The sequence below is a fragment of the Ambystoma mexicanum genome, chromosome 7q, assembly GCF_040938575.1.
Source record: "Ambystoma mexicanum isolate Mex_15411 chromosome 7q, UKY_AmexF1_1, whole genome shotgun sequence".
Lineage (NCBI taxonomy): Eukaryota > Metazoa > Chordata > Amphibia > Caudata > Ambystomatidae > Ambystoma > Ambystoma mexicanum.
The window spans coordinates 1099418207-1099436176 of record NC_090941.1 but is presented as its reverse complement, the minus strand read 5'-3'; positions in this window follow the sequence as shown (position 1 = coordinate 1099436176).

Below are 17970 nucleotides of genomic sequence, written 5' to 3'. Positions count from 1 at the left end.
TCCTGGCGCCTATGGCGCCAGGCTCATAAAAGACATCAGTCCTGGTGCCAAAGGCGCCAGGCTCATTATGGGAGTGCTTTGGTGCACTTACCTGATGCAGACCATGCTGCAGGATCCCGGCCTCCTTGAGGCCTGAAAGGAACTACTTTACCTGTGGGGCTAATTTACCATCCGGGCGTGGTCGGGGAAGGATACATACCTGATTGGAGGAAGGATACATACCTGGAACTTCTTCCAAGGCTATTTAAACCCCACCCGAACAGCCACACGTGCTTCGTGTTGTTCTGCATCTAGCTGCTGGACGCTCACCGTGTCTGCTCCTGCATCCTGACTTCTGCCACGCCTGCCAGCATCCTGGATCACCTGCAAAGGAAGAGAAGAAGAGAACAGAAGAAGGAAAAGTCCTTACCTGCTAAATCCGCATCCCGGAGACATCTAGCCGACAATCCTGAAAAGGAAGACTTTTATTTAAAAGCTCATCGCGTTGATCGCTGCAGCGCCACATTCCACTCACCTTTACAGGGCGCCTCCATGTTCAGCAGCGATCATCCGGATTCGCAGTCACGCCCCAGCGCCTAGGGAGAAAAAGACCAAAACAAAAGGTGAGAGAGAGAAGGGAATAAGGAAAGCTAAATCTCCATGTTAAGACTTACCTGTTGATTCATTCCTTCTTCATTTCGGGTCCGCGCCGCATTCTGGCATTTCCGGACCCCGGCCCCTAAGGGGAAAAAGAGACATCAGCGTTAATGAAAAGACATTACCAAAAAACGCTCATTAAAGACTTACCTGATTTCTACAAGGATTTCCCCTCTCATCTCGGGTCGGTGCCTGTTCCCCGGCATTCCGTACCCCGGCCCCTATGGGGAAAAAGACACTAGCATTAGTACATTAATGCATGGACACAAGGGGAACCTCTTATCAAAAAAACTTACCTGGAAGCCAAGCAAGTTTGGTTCTCACCAATCCGAAAATCCAGTGAAGTAACTGGATACCAACGCACCCCTGCATCAGAAGCAGGATGGAGAGCTCGTCCTTCCAGACCCTAAGGTGAGATGCTACGAGGAATCACAGAAGGGTTTCGAGGAGGGTGAGAGGGGAAAGTGGGAGGCCGATTGCATTACCCCGCAGACAGTTAATCCCCTATTTTCGCCTACAGAAGGATACTTCTGCGAGCCAGACAAGCCAGATTTGGGGTGCCCGGTCCAGTCCGTCTTCCGAACCCTGTGCATCACCTTAGAAGAGGTCACAGCAGCGCGAACCAGGCCAGTGCCTCCGTGGGAGTCAGGTGAGCGTTACACTAGGTGGGCTGAATGTGAGGGAGGGGTTTAGTAACCCCCTGCACAGGGTCTCCTTGGAGACCCAGGTCGCACTTTGTGTTGATTGGCTGAGGTGTTTGTCCGGGCCGGGCAACCCCCCTGCTGGGTGATTGGCAGCCAGGCTTTGTGAATGGGGGATTTTGCCATAAAAGGCAAGACTCTTGGGCTGGAAGTCAGAGTCGCCACTGGAACTGCAAGAACCAAAGAGAAGCGGAGAAGAAGACGGCTGCTGCAACTCCCGAGTCCTGGTGAAGCCCTGCTGCAGTCCTGAGCTATCTACCCTTCAATGACAGAGAAGATCCAGTCCTGAGTCTTCTTCCCTTGAGCCTGGTGGGATCAAACAGCTCACCTTCAACAGCTAGAGAATCCTCTTCTTGGTTGAAATTGCTGCACTCAGCTGTAGTGGTCCGGATAGCCATCTGAAGAGCCCTCTCCTGTTTTAAAGGAGCGCACCTTTTACTCACTGTTGCTTCGCTGCTGCTGGCTTCATCCCTGGGTAGTGCAGATTGCTCCAGACGTCCTCCTTCTTGTCCCCACGACTGAAGCTCCAGGAACCGTGAGTCTGCCGAAACTACCAGGTACAACTGCCGTAGCACCAGCTTTCTTCAAACGAATAAGGTACGGTGTCCGATCTTGAGGAATTGGGTTGAACCCTTTTTCCTCGCCAAAGACTTGTCCTTTTCTTCCTTCCCTCTTATAACTTTTGCTTCCCTTTGACAATATCCAAGTACTCCGGGCAATCTCGAATCGTGAACTGTTCTAGCCTTGTGATCCTCGACAACAGGACTCTTGTTCCATTTGACACTAGCGCAGGCCTATTGACTTTTATCTACTTTTTAGAAAGTGTCCTCTGATTCTATCTGCCTTGACAAAAGTATTGTCTATGATATGTGTTCCCTATTCCCTTATTTTCATTCTTTGTGCTAAGCGTGGTTAACTTTGGGTGCAGTACTTTCCGCGGGTACTCTTTATTTTTAGTAAGGCCGAACTGTCATTACTGTCAAAAAGTGATAGCGTTTTAACCGCCAGTAACGTCTTTCTTTCGAAACACCGGTCTATCAGAGTCTAATGTACTTACCTTGAATTGACCTGAACAAGAGGAATTGGTTGTGTTTAATATATTTTTAGTGTGGTTTTATTTAATAGAAGTGAAGTGTTTTGCGAACATATGGTTTAAAAATAAATGTAGTTACATTTTTTAACCAGAAACTTTGAGTCAGTGTTTGCTTTAGTCACAGTAATTGTAGTCCTTTGTGTAATCTATACTACTGCTCATTTGCTCTTGAGATAAGTCTGGCTGCTCAGCCAGTGCTACCACTCTTTCTGTGTAGTACTGGCTTGTACCAAAGGTGAAATTGTACTAACACTTGTAGTCTTAATTCTGTGCAATGGTCCCTAAGGGCACTGCATATGATTCTGCCTAACAACAGGGTGCCGGCAACAGGGATGAGGGTGCAGGGCATGGCCCAACTTAGGTCCCTCTCCTGGCCCGCCTTGTTGCCGAGCGGGGCCGCAAGGTTAGGCGTGATCCTGATGGAAGGGATCTGGGGTTGCCGGCCCCCAGTAGTGCAGGGCCTCGTGAAGCAGACCCTCTGTCTCCAAAGTGGCGCGCAGTGCCCTGCAGTCGATGGCTCCAATAACATGCAGGAGACAGGAGCCTGTGTTCTGACTGCTGAGCAGGAAGCCGCTCGGCCCTTTATTGGATCGGTCACATGCATGCGTGGACTGCCCTGTAGGGCAATAGTCCCATGAGCGAACCAAAAACACGATGTGCTGGTGTGGGTCAGACTTTTTGGTAAGTGCATCACACTTTATCAAAAAAACTCCCCCTTGGTTACTATTCAAAGACTGACACAAAAGGAATGAATAGCCAGTTGCAACTGTGGGACACTTTTTCATTGGTGCCCGAGACAATTGTACGGCCCAGTGCGACCATGGTCACATGTCACCCAACAGGTGAGTAGGCACCAGCCCTATGGCTGTGCCTACGTCACAACACACTGAAATCTTGTATAAAGTGAGCAGATAAAAAGGAAATGTGTATTACACTTAATTGCGAAAGGCAGAGTAACGCATCTCCTTACTTGCGCCACAAAAGGTGCAGGGCAATTCTCAAAGGGCATCTGAATGAGCTAATTTGCAAAATTAAAGAAACGACACAGGGTGGTTGTGTTTCATTGTGTCACAAAAACAAAAACAAACATAAAGCTCACCTTCTCATAAAACGTGTGCCAAGAAACCAATGTTTTTAACATACAAATAAAATGCCAACAGCAGATTCATGTCAGCCACCGATCCTGCCCGTCATGCCAATCCACAACCAATCACTGCCTTCCTACCAAGCTCTTGGTACAGTTCATTTGTATGCAAATATACTAATGGCCAAAACTCTGCACTCCAGGGCCTCAGCGCTGGGCGCAGCACAGTCTGTCAGGGTGTCACATTCACACAACCTTTAGTAAATTGGCACCCCAGTTCAGGCTTGGACTAACCTATAGGGAAATAGGTCAATGACCAAACCAAACATGCTAGTGTAATTGTGGGGCAGTTTTTTGGGTCAAAGTGGGCCTCATGTTTGGCCAATGTGGACCAGTTTGTAAGTTCCTTCACCATGTGGAGCAGTCTTCACCAGTGTTACTGAATAAATATTCTTTAAAATGCACAATTTGCATCACATTTTATTTAAAAACTCCCCCTTGGTACCACTCAAATTGTCTGTCACAAAAGGAATAAATTGACATTTGCAACTGTGGGACACTTTTTCATTGTTGTCTGAGACAATTGCATGCCCCATTCCGACCCTGCCCCAGTTACAATATCTCCAATTCTCACATATCCAACTGGGTAGTAACATGCCAACCTCCCTACCCCCCCCCGTGTGTACATTCCCAGAACCAAACACTGATGATGGTAAGCAGCGGTGCAGCAGAACATGTGTGGTGTGTAAACTGCTGGAGGGGGGAAGAGACATAGCACTGAGGACCAAGTTCTTGGTTCCGATCTCTGGGTCCCTGCATGTAGAGTCACCGGTATCTTCCGTAACCAGCAGGACTACAAGTAACTGCCCACTGTGAGCTGTCGCGTGTGCCGACACTCGGCATTGGGTGTTTTGTGGGCTGGTCTTCCAACGTCCTGGTCCGAACATGTGCGGCTTCGTCTCCTGGGTCCTAGTGCAGATTGAAGTTCAGGGAAGTGCACTTTTGCACCATTCACCCCTTTGTGTGCATTCCCTATCACCTGTACTCCATGTACCTCTGCAAAATTACTGACGCACGCTCTTCCACCCAACTTTTGTGCTTTTATCAGATGCATCCCGGACCCATTTTCTGAGGAAATTATTTTTACATATTTGCACGTTGGCTCCAACTTGATCATGTCCCTGTCTGTGGGCCATGTAGTTGGATAGAGACAGTGTGGCATGAGGTGCGTGGCCTACACTCACAAGCCTGCCATATGATGATGGGCCCAACCTATTCTGGCTACACGTAAGCTTTGGCAAGAGCTGTTCCTGACAGCTGTTGAGATTTGATGCACAAAAATATTGTTACTTATTTTAAGGAACTGCAAATGGTGTGCACGGCATGCATAACTAGAAGCTGCATGCCTGTATCAACGATTGACTGATAACCTGTCGCTTTTGTTGTGATGGTCAATAGTGGTTTCAATGAGAACAAAGGGTTTGTGTTTTGCGCGTGCCATATTGGTGACTGGGGTAGACGCGATGTTAGCACGATGTTGCAATCTGGTATGTGTCTAATATAGTTAATGAGATTGAGCTGAGTGTTACTATTAGTGTTATTTTGTGTAAAGTTGATACATTTATATTTTCAGACATGTAGCAACATGTTGACAAGTATGTGGATCTAGTGTGAACAAAATGTAGTCGTGTGACATGCAATGTAGTGCCTAAAGATTGGAAGTGAAGAGCTTTATATGCGCACACAAGAGAAGAGATTTGCGGATAAGAAACACATTGTGAAGGGATGCGGTAGTCTTGAACACACGTGCACAGGCATATATACACAGGGTTTTCAGGGAAATGTGTTGGGACAGTTGGGGAACAGGGGGTACATGGTGAATACATGGAAGGTTGTATAGTGCAGGTCCCTCATAGCCGAGGTTTGTGTAGGCTGCAGAAAACTGGTTTGGCGAGATAAACATTGTACGATCTGGAGGGTTGGTTGACCGAGGTCGAAGGATGGGAGAAGGCGGCTAACTGCATTCAACCAACTGTGATAATATCATATGGTCAGTTGCGGTCAGGACGAAATGAAGTGCTAGTGGGTCTTAGGATTAAGACTTGGTGCTGATGTTGACAAGAGATGTAATCTTCCTGAGAACCGAGGAGTTTGTTATTCAGTGACCAGGGAAGTCCGGCAACATGGCAGGGTCGACTTGGGGTCAGGTAATAAACCCTGTGCAAGAGGTTCTTAAGGGCAGAGGTGGCAAATCGTTTATGGGTTTCAATCAGGTTCTCAGGGAAATGACCAGGATGTGGCCAGAGGCCATGTGAACTGAAATAGTAGTAACAATAGATTAGTGTGAAACGAGAAATACCAAGGATGCCATAAGTGTGTGTGAATAAGATGTTTATCACTGGTTCAAAGGAAACGTGTTTATTTCTCTCCCTCCTCATATTGATGAAGTGTTCTTGTAAAAGCCACGTGCATCACGCCTGGGGTTAAGATGTCCCGGACCAGATGGAACTTGTAACAAACGATGATTGTTGTAGGTGAATATGTAATCATACGATGATATCACGACTGACCATGGAAAGAGCCCAAAAAGGGTTTGTACTGTAAATATGAGCTAATGCAAAGGTTTCTTGAAGGGGATGCTGGTTAAGCGAATGTACCCAATAAGAGCGTGGGAACTGAGGGGATTAGATTTCCTTGTGCAGGGCTAGCCAAACATATTCGGGCTGAGAGACAGTGAAAAAGTACATGTGATGCTCCCCAACAGGCTCTTCCTCCTCTTCTGAGTACTAAGAATGCTTAAACTTAACTGTAAAATGAAGTTTTATTGTAAGTGGCCCTTCTTGGCAGACATCTTCAATTTTGAGCAGTAATACAATTCTTTTGACTTAACTGTCTCGATGTGCGAACATGCTACGTGCTTTTAAAACTAACATGAAACAGTGAGTGAAGATTCTGTTTGTGCCAAGTGTAGATCGTGCTCATAAATCTGTTTTGAAATGCCAAAATGTGTTCAAGAATGGCGCGTGAAGCGGGAAGTGTGGCAAACCACTCACCTCACGAGTGATTGACCTTTGTGTATCTGTTTCAGACGCGCAGAGATGCCCTCCTGCGACTGTCGCATGATGACGTCCGAGTGCCACAGCCTGAACGTCTCTCATGACCTGTTTGCAATCTGTATGTAGACTGTTGACATTTCTTTGTGACACAGCTCGATCGCATTGCTAATTTCTTGAAGTGTTGTAGTCCTGCTGCGTCCCTGTTCCACTTTGCACTTGTGAATCACAGACTGGGGTTAGTTCGCTTTCACCTGGCACAGCACTTCTCCGCTGTCTTGAATTTACTGACAGGGTGGGTTTGCATAATTGCCGCTTGAGTCATCTGATCCAAAAGCACCAATGAAAAATCAGGATTGGTCTTGGTTGTCAAGAGCCCTAACATGCCATTTCGAGCTCTAGCAATTCAGGACACTGAGAGAGATTCAGTCCCCTGGTAAGCTTGCTCAGAAACATCCTAGTTTATCACTAGTGTAGAGTAACACTGGGGGTTTCAGTCACTTGACTAAACCTAGTGAGATAAACGGGGGGCATTACAATCTTTTATGTTTCCAGGAGACTTGGTTGTGTTTAAACCCAATTTTGGACGGTTTCAAGTCATCTTTAAGTGCTGCTTCAAAGGGCAAAAAGGGACGTCGGCATCAGGCTTGTTAACAGCCATTAAGCCTTGAAGTTCGCGGACATCAATCAAATCTGTTTCAATGTCCTATTTGTCCCAAGAAAGTTTATTAACCTGGGAAACGGAGAATTATGATTTGGACCCACATCAATAGCTAAGTTGGTTGTAATCAACTTCTACTGGAATCCGGCTGCTGCAACTGACGAAGGATTTATTGATCATATATCTGTCCTGATAGAGGATGCTTACATAGTCCAACAAACACGGAATGTAATACTTATTTATTTTATTTAATATTTATTCTGTTTTCTCTCCTCTGCTCTGCACTTTCCACTCCACCCCCTTCCATGCACTTTCCCCCTTTTCCCTTTTTGACGCGTTTGCGCTTTCTTAAATGTCACTGGGCCTAGTAAGATCGCTGTTTTCTTTTTTGCTTCTTTTTTGTCCCCCTCCCTTTCTGCCTGGTCGCGCTCTGAAACACTTGTGTACGAGCGCGATATAAATAAAATATCATTTCATTACTCTCGACGATTTAAACACCTCATGAATTCCCGGTAAACGCAGCGAACAATCCAAGGGGAAGGGGAATGCTGGGGTCGGCAGAAGCTGGGGAGACTGAATATACTATACCTCGTATTCGGCATACTCGGCGGGGGAGATGACACTGGTGCATAAGTCACTGGCATTGCGTACAACTAACACAGTAGTCGAGCCCTACAGGAGATATGTCATTGTCGCGGGGTGCTAGGGCAACAAGATGATCACACTAGTTAACATATATGGTCCAAACTTGAACGACCCTGAGTTTTTTAACAAACTGGTGAGGATTTGCCATAAGTATGTATGATTATGATATGATAAGGCATTTATAACGTGCCTATACACAAGTGTTTCAAGGCGCAACAAGGCAAGGGAAGGGGAACAGAGGGAAGACAGAGAACGATCGTACTAGGCTAGGTGTCAATCAGATCGTGCAAGTGCATGGGAAGGGGAAGTGGGAAAGTGAAGGGGGAAAGGGAAGGGGACAGTGCAGTACATGGGATAATAGAATAAATAACAATAAGTAAAGGTATGGCCACAGGTGGCAAGTGCAAGGGTAAGTGCAGACAGGTGTCAATTGCTGGTGGTGGGACTGTAGGGATACAGAAACCAAGTGCAGGATTTGCCAGAAAGGCAGTGCAGGTGTGCGACTGGTGGGGGAGGGGACCTGGGCCCGAGATCAAAAGGTGGCCAGGTAACCAGTGCAGTTTCAGTTTCAGCCAGGAAGGCAGCAGGGGAGAGGAGGAGAAAAAGCAGAAGCAAAGAGGAAGGTTTTCAGGTGCTTCCAGAACCAGAGATGATTCTCCTCAAGTTTCAGGGAGGCAGGGAGGCTGTTCCAGAGGGAGGCCCCAGCCGAAGAAAGAGATCTACCACCAACTCATTGCTTGGAGAAGCGAGTGACCCTGAGGGAGTTGGAGGCAGATGAGTGAAGAGCTCAAGAGAGAAGATATTTAGGAAGAGAGGGTGAAGGTATTGAGGTCAGGCCCCAGAAGGCCTTGTGGACAATGCAGAGTGTTTTGAACTTAATCCTCGCAGCCACTGGAAGCCAATGGAGAGATTTCAGTCCTGGAGAGATACGATCCCTGGGCTTGAAGCCAAGGACAAGTCTTGCAGTCCTGTTCTGGATGAGTTGCAGAGGGCGGAGAGTAGAAGCAGGCAGATTTAGAAAGAGGCTAGTGCAGTAGTCCAGCCTAGAGAGAACCAGAGCTCTAGAGACAGTGAGCTTCTGGGGGAAGGAGAGGAAAGGAAGAATACCCCTGAGGAGGTGCCGCTGGTAGTGTGACTTCTTAGAGACATCATAGATGTGAGGAGGGAAGTAGAGTGTGGAGTCGAAGATGACCCTGCGGTTCTTAGCCTCACAGGTGGGAGCAGGAAGAAGGCCAAGAGAGGCCGGCCAGAGATTGGCAGGAAAGGAAGGAGCGGGTGTGCCGATGAGGAGAATCTCGGTCTTACTGGCATTAAGGCAGAGATCATTGGCGGCACACCACTTCTGGATGGCGGACAGACAGTCAGAGATGAGAGAGGGAGAAGAGGTGGCTGAGGGTAGCCTGAAAATGTGCTGAGTGTGTTCTGCATAGCACTGGAAGTTGGGGCGGAGCTCGGCAATGCGTTGGGCAAGAAGTGCCAAGTATTGGTTGAACAGCCAGGGAGAGAGGTTAGACCCATGGGGAACACCACAAGTAGAGATAGAGATGGAGGAGAGGAAGGACCCAAGGTGAACTTGGGAGGGTCGATCAGAGATGAAAGAAGTCAGACACGCCAGGGCCTGAACGGTGATACCCAGGTTATCATGGAGATGGTTGAGCAGGATGGCATGGTTGACCGTGTCAAAGGCAGAGGAGAGATCAAGTAAGATGAGGACACAGGGGGTGTTGGAATCAAGGTTGGAGAGCAGATCTTCACGGATGTTCAGGAGAGCAGTTTCCATGCTTCTGGCAGCTCTGAAGCCAGACTGATGATCATGGAGACAGCCAACAGATTCAGTGTGAAGGTTGAGCTGGGAGATGGCCAGCTTTTCCAAGAGTTTGCCCAGGAAAGGTGTGATGGAGATTGGGCGATAATTAGCCAGACACTAACATTGTGTGGGTGGGGTACCTTAACGTTATATTGGACCCAAATAAAGATAAAACAACAGGGGGGAGAAACAACGCTCTAGGGCAGCGGAGGCGTTCCTGAATGGCATGTGTGAAATGGAATTGGAGGATGTTTGGAGGATGTTAAGGCCGGAAGGGATGGAATTCTCGCACTATTCAACGGCCCACAACACCTCGTCCCAGATAGATTATATACTCGCCTGCCCTTATCTTATACGATGGCAGATGACTGTATACTGCTCCCAAGAACACTCTCTGACCATTCCCCAGTGTTGTGGCCGATGGACAGATGACTGTATACTGCTCCCAAGAACACTCTCTGACCATTCCCCAGTGTTGTGGTCCCTGCGACTAGATCTGGAGATACCTCGTCCCTGCTGGAGGTTCAAGCCGGCTGCTCTGTCCAATGTGGTGTGTAAAAGTGAGGTCCACAGTATGGTTAAGAATTACTTTCAGGAGAACTTGGGTTTGGGATCTGAGATTAGCTCTATATGGGAGGCGTTTAAGGCGGTGCTTCGTGGAGGGTTCCTGTCCCTAGAACTCGGAGTGTTAAAATTAATTCAGAGGCAATTGAATGACATTAAGGCTGAGGTCAAAAAGTGGGGGAGGGGGAGGTGGACGGGAGAGTCATGCCAGGCTTGCTGGCTGAACTAAGGGAAGAGTTGGATCACTTCAATGCCCTGGCGGAGCAGGAGGTTAAATAACTAGCTTGACCGGCAATGGCTCTGAGATATTGAGAGAAGGGAAGACCGGGTAGAAACCTGGTGGCAATGGTGAGGCATGAAAGGGGCTACAAGGAAATTACTGCAGTGAAAACGGCAGAAGGGGAGGTGGTTGTGAAGCCGAGCACGATTTCTGCTGCTTTCCGCCTCTGTTATGAGTCCCTGTATGTCCCACGGGGGACACTGCCGGATGCAGAACTGCGGGAGTGTATCAGAGAAGCAAATCTCCCGAAACTCAGCAGGGAGGCAAGAGAGGCCTTGGCAATTCCAGTTACGGTCGATGAGATCCTGGGTGCGATACATGCCCTCCCCTCTTCCAAGGCGCCAGGCACGGATGGAATAACATCTGAGTTCTACAAGGAATGGGACTCTGAGGTAGCACAGCATATGCTAGAAGTACAGGTGGAGGGGTTGATGGTGGGACACCTTCCCCCTACGATGTGAGAGGCGGTGATAACACTAATACCAAAGCTGGGTAAGGACCCCCTAGAGTGTTCCTCATATCGCCCGATTTCCTTGCTGAATCTCGATACGAAAATATTCGCTAAGGTGTTGGCGGACCGATTACTCCCGCATGTCTCACATATCGTCCACATGCACCAGTCTGGGTTCATTCCAGAGATGTCGACCTCTTTAAACCTTCGGCGATTGTATGCAATATTAGCCCAGATCGACCCAAAGACACGGGCAGTGGCAATGTTGCTGGACAAGGAAAAAGCTTTTGATTCCCTGGAGTAGGGCTACCTCTTTGAGGTGCTGCTCCATTTTTCGAATCCCAGAATATTACCTCTCTGCGGTGCGGCTTCTGTATGCAGGCTCCAGTGCCCAGATTAGCATCGGAGGCACACAATCTTTTATCTTCAAGCTGGGGTGGGGCATCAGACAGGGCTGTCCGCTCTTGCCCTTACTCTTTACAATGGCAATCATGATGTTCGCAGCCCGATTGCGAAGATTCCATGTTCATAGGGGCTTGGCGATGGGGTGGGTTAGAGAATTTATATCACTCTACACGGAAGATGCAATCATATACCTCAGGGACCCCGCAAACAATCTAGCCTCACTGACACAGGAATTTGCGGGGTTCGGCGAGGCTTCTGACCTTAGGACCAGTAGGGCCAAGTCCTCTCTATTCCTCCTAAATGAGAGCATGGTGCGGCCACCAAATACTGAGGGATATGGATGGGAACAGCGAGCAGTCACTTACCTGGGGGTGCAAGTAAGCAGGGATGCCGGCACATTGCTAGAGGATAATCACATCAAATACCTACAAACCCCGAAGTCCAGCATGTATAGGTGGTGCGGGCTCCCCCTCTCACTTACGGGTCGAATAGTGGTCACCAAAATGATAGTGGTCCCCAAGCTACTATACATCTTCCAGAACATTCCGGTATGGCCAGGGGTTGACTACTTCAAGGAGGTACGATCACTGTTGATTAGACTAGCCTGGCACCCAAAAAGCCCCCACATTAGCTGGGAGGTGCTGTCCCTGCCCTGGGAGGAAGGGGGAGTAGGCGCGCCAGAAGGAACTGTACTTCCTGCCGGCGCAATTTTCTTTGCAACATTTTGGGTGCCGGGAGCCTGTGTGCGGTATACCCGTCCTCTTTCCAGGGAGTGCTGATCACGGGCAAGGTATCCGACAAATGCAGATTTGACCAATGCATGTATGGAAGAGAGCTCTAAAAAGACTCGGGGTGGATCGCCCGTTCAAACAGGCATCTCACTCTGGAATATCGAGACCCTGGCACCGACCTGCGATAAAACTATCATTCAGGATTGGAGAGGAGCGGGCATTACCCGCCTTGGGGACATGTACCCAGATGGGACATTTGTCACCCAGGAGCTGTTTTCAGAAAAGATGGGAGGGGGATCCCGGCGCACACTGCAGTACTTTAGGATGAAAGCAGCATTCAGGGCATGGTTCCCTGTGTTCCCAGAAATCCTGTGCACCACCCCACTGTTGAAATACATTTGGTGCTCCCCGAGGTTCAGGGGTGTGGTGTTGGCGCTTTATAAACTTATTCAGTCTGAGTCGCCCTGCGAAACCTTGAGGTGTAAGAGTAAGTGGGAAGAAGATTCCGGGGTATCCCTCACTGACAAACAATGGGCGGTGGTTTGCGGTACCACACACAGGGTCGCATTCATCTCTCGGCTACAACTAATCCAGCTCAAGACACTGCACAGAGCATACATCTCCCCGGCACGCACGCACCAATTTGACAACACTAAAACAGCTAAATGCCCAAGATGCAATGCCAACCCGGCTGATCTGATACACGTGTTGTGGGCCTGTGTGGAACTATGCTCATTCTGAGAGGGAGTGGCATATAATATGTCAGAGATGCTGGGGCAGGCAGCACTGTGCAGCTTGCTTTGTTGTATGTTTGGGTGGCTCCCCAGACTGCCAAAATAGTACCGAAGACCATAGTCGACCTGCATGATAGCCGCTAAGCGGTGTGTCCTGATGAAGTGGACGAGTGCACCCTCCCCCGAGGTTGAAAGTATGGTTGACAGATCTGTTATGGTTAAGCAACACGGACAAAGAATATTCAAATCTCTGTGGGCCGCAGAATCGGCCCAGGAACATCTGGAACCCCTTCACTGCGTGCTTACTATCCCGGGATGACACCTCGGGTTGACCTCTGGTTGGGGTGGAGCGAAGGGTCGTCAACACATAGTACACCCTGTGAGGGTGCACAGGGACTTTAGGATGGGGGAGAGGTCGCCCAACACCTATGGGCTCTCATGTCAAACAAAGCATGTCCCAATATTGCTCAGTTGACTGTTTGTATGCTCTGTTTTGTAATGTGGGGGAAATGAGAAAAAAAATTTAAGATGCCCTCACCCGGTACTCAATGTCGAATTGCAATGTAATCATGTTTGGCTAGTGTTGTTGAGATGAGAATCATTAAATAAATAAAGTAAAAGAAATGACATGCAGTGCTTGAAACGCATCAGTTCATCACGAGCCGTCAGGCAGGCTTTAGTGCAACCGCACATTAGGCCCAGGCCTTGAGGCTGCATTGTTTACAAGTGCCCCCGTCTCGCAGGAGAGTGCATGGCCGCACCTGTTTGGAGGTGACCTGCCATTTTAATACACAAATAGTGCCCCCTGCAGGCCTTCTAATGTGGCACACAGAGTTCAAAGCTCAACAGAAACCAGGGTTCTCCTGATTACCCCGAGGGGAAAGCAAACCGCCACGGGGGGGGGGGGGAGATTAACAGGCTTTTTTGGATGAAACCGAAAATCGGAAACTCCAGGTATAAGGTAAACATTTTGAAGTACCACCGGTAATGGGTACGAGAAACAAAGGGTAACATTTTTAATTCTTGGCCTGAAGAGGGGAAATATGATAAAGGAATGTTGGAGAATGTGTCTACCTTTTTAGTTACAAGGCACAGGGGATCAAAGTTAAAGAAACACCTAAATATTTTAGAATTATGGAGGACGTATGAAAAGGGCAGTAAAGCCCCACTGTTTAAATTGAGGAAAAAGGGTAGAGAAATGTGGGTGCAGACATTCACTTCTGCCCCGCCACCGTTTGGGTGCTATCCTTTATCGCCCTCAGAGGGGTATACTAGCCCTGAGTTCGAACCCCCATTATCCCCAGCGGCCACTCCAGTGGTTGTGAGACGGAGGTGGGTAATGCCTCCTTCAGCTAAAATTTCTGAAAAATGGGATACTGAGGAAACTGAAAGGGTAACTCTGTTATGCTCACCTTGTCTCTGCGAGGGCGTCAGACGCTGTTGGGCAATAGACAATCTTACCCTGGTCCACTGGTTGGGATAGCTCTCGACAATCTCCCTGGGATCTGCTCCCATGGAAACAGGGAAAGGGTGATGAGTTGTAGGCAGCCCTGGGATTGTGGCACCCCCTTCTGTCCCTCGCCAGTTCGTACCCCGGTATGGGTGGTTGGCCAGATGGCTCACCTGATATTTTGTAATGACGGACTCTCCGTCCTGCTGCTCTTACAGGGGCGCTATTCTTCCTAGGACCAGTTACTTCACTGATCCCCGATGAGGACTGACCCAGGCCTCCTGTGGTAGTCCTGTCAGTTGCTGCTTTTCCTTTTTTCAGCAGTTTGTTATCTGTCTTTGTCCCTTATGCCCTCCCTGTCTTCCTCCGTGTTGTTTGTTGTTAATTCTTACTGTCCGTGTGTTAACGTTGTCCCTTTTCCTTCTTTTGATGCTGTGGCGGCTTTTGTGTTATTCGTTATAATGCTTGTTGTCCTTGCATTAACGCTGTTTCTTTATCTCCCCAGGTGTTGATGCGGCTCTGTAATCGTAGTACGGTATGCAGGAGCAGCCACAGTGAGGTGAAGTGAAACCGCAGTATGCAGATGCGGACACCGCGGGTTGCAGAAAACACGAGTAACAGGTATGTAAGCTGAAACGTGAGCGCAAATGATTTGAGCGCTGCACGTGTCTTTGATGTGCTAACCTTTCTCCTTTCTACTTTTGCAGCGCAGCGGTCGCGATGAGATTTTGGGTCCAACGTTAACTATTTGCAGGCTTCCAGGTTTTTTCTCCACTCTTACAGGTGAGGTTGGCTCTGCATCTATGTAGTAGCTGCTTTACCGGGTTCTCTCATAGAGGATGTTTCGTCTGCAGACAGGATCACAGTGAGCGTTACGTTGCAAAGCAAAGTAATGTGAAGCACGGACCAGTGTGAGGGTGTGGTTTAAATAGCCTTGACCTCTTTAGCCCTGCCCTTAGGTAGTCTGGCTATACACGCCCTGCCACACCCGATGGAAGATGCTGGACACACTTTGCCACACCTAATGCATGATACACGTGCAGAACGAGCCTGGCAGTTAGACAAGATTAATGCTCCACATAGTTTGGCCCTTCTCATGAGCCTGGTGCCCCAGAGGTGCCAGGACAACATCCACCTGGGTCCGTGATGCATCCCATGGGGAATTCTGGATTTCCCCAAGGAGCCCCTTGAATATGTACTGATGGGTTTTTGTGCCCCTAACTGGGTGACCATGACAAACTCCTTCAATGGTTAGGGCAACAGTGAGATTGAGAATGAGGGCAAAAGAAGAATTACTCCTCCAACCGCTAGGCTAGCAAAAAGATTAAGGATGGAGGAGCGAGAAATGGCCGAGTGCGAGAGAGAGATGCTGTCATCAGAAAGGTTAGCTGAAGGGTTGAGAATGGGTGAAAAAGGAAGAAGCGTGCCTCCTAACAATCGAATAGAGGATAGGTTGTGAATAGTAGTGGAAAATTAATAGCGGAGGAATTTGGAAGATACATTGAGACTAGCGGAGGTAGCAATGTTGCAGCAGCAGAGAAGTGAAGAGCGGGAAGAAGGGAATAGGCAGTGAGAAGATGTAGGAGGAGAGAGGTGGAAGTATGGCCAGGTCCTTGTTAGGCTCGAGAGAACCGGCACACCATGGTAATACGGATTATGATTCTGTGCCCATGGAAAGGCCAAGGGATGTGATAGCATGGGAAGAGAACGAGGAGGAAAAATAGGAAATGGAAACTGAGCAAGGAGAACAGGGTGCAACAGCCACACACCCCGTTCCAGCTACAGAACGCACACACCAGGGTTTTAGGACACTCTGTGGTGCTCGTATGGCTCCAGTAAGAAGTAAGGGAAAGATGTGGAAAGCCCCAGTAAAAATTAGAGTAACTCATATTATGCCCCACGGTCGCAAATGGACCGGAATAGTTTGATGAAGACACCCCCCTCGCTCACTGCAGAAGTGCAGAAGTGGATTTATGCATTGTAAAAACAGACTGACTGTGTTATGTTGGGCACAGGGGACATGAAAAGCTTATTTACGGCTTAAACAGGGGAACGGTCAGATGAACTTTGGGTTTAGCAGGGTATCTAGAAATCCAGTTAGATACAAACATCCACGAGGGGGCACCTTGAATAATTATAGGGAAGAGGTATGGGGATCCGTACGGGTTATGTATCCTGATACACCAGACATGAATTTGATTTGGGTTAAAACGATGAATGATCCTGCCGCACATATTAAGTTGATTCAAGAAATGTGGAGAACAGAAACAGGAGAATCGTGGGATAAGAACGTGGCTATTTTCTATCACATGTTAAAAAGGGGACTTTGGAAAGAATTTCAGCATGATTTGGAAAAAGTGATGGGAATGGACGCCAAGGTTGGCCAGAAATTCAGGCGCACATTGTGCATTTTTGCAAAAGAAGACAGGAAAAGGAAAAGGAGAGTACCAAACTGGCACAAAAGGAAGAAGCAAAGCTTGTTCTGAAAAAATGTACCAAAATGAGTTTAGAAGGAGTGGTAATTACTAGCTCAATGGAGGGACAGCAGGGACAATTAAAACAATCGAGACATATTGAACCATGCATGGAACAGGGTTGGATGAACGGGTATGCTCCCGATCAATGGCAAATGAGAGGATTTCCGAGGGGAAAAAGGGGGATTTCGGCAAGGAGGTGGGTCATTTTCGCGGGTTCGGAGGTATGAGGCCCTGGTTCAGTGGGCCAATGGCAGGTAACTATGGAGGACTGTAAGAGATCCAGTGTTGATCATGCGGGAGAATTGGATATGTATCATGAGATTGCTGGAGCAGGCCACAGTATTTTAACTGAGGTGAACCAGTAGGTAGGTTCCATTATAGTCCTTCCCACCAAATGCACCCCCAGCCCTGCCATATGCCACATGCTCCATGCAATCGCAGCAGGTATGGTTGGACATAACCCGGCATCTGAGGCTGCACAGACCTATGGGTTTCAGCCAACCGTGCCAGCGCAGGCACCTGTGCAGATATACCTCAAGGAACGGTTGCTCATTATACTGGAGCAAGTGTTTTTGGAGAGAGTCCTTTCTCACTAACCCAGGTGCTAACATGTGTCCAGACGAGGACAGCCCACAGAGATCTCTAATGTGTCCAGTCCTGTCTGTTAGTGCAGATCCGGAAGAGGAACCCTGGATAGGTCTAAGGAGGTGGTGATCAACGTTTTCATTCATGATAGATACAAGGGCTATGAAATCTTGCATCATGGAAGGTAAATTCCCTTTATCAGGCAGAAATGATGGACACACAGTGATTCTCTGGGGCTATTCTGTCAGTTCCTTACACCGAGGATCTACGTATTAAGGTAGGTACACAAAATGTACCTACTCCTTTGTTGTATTGCACAAATACCCAGACAAATCTCTTGGGCAAAGATCTCCTAAGAAAATTGAACATGACGATTACCTTCACGGAGAAAGGTATAGTATGCTCGACTCCAGATGTGTATCAGGTGAATCAGCACTTCTGAATGCATGTTATAATGACAGAACGACAGCATGTTATAATGACCGTGCGGGGGTGCCTGTACATTCAGCTTTGTTCTTTTACAAAGTGATGATTGTGTTGGATCCCTGGGAGTAGGGACTGGATATGCCGGATATCAATTGAATTTTTATTCCGGCCTGCTGAGCCACAGGAG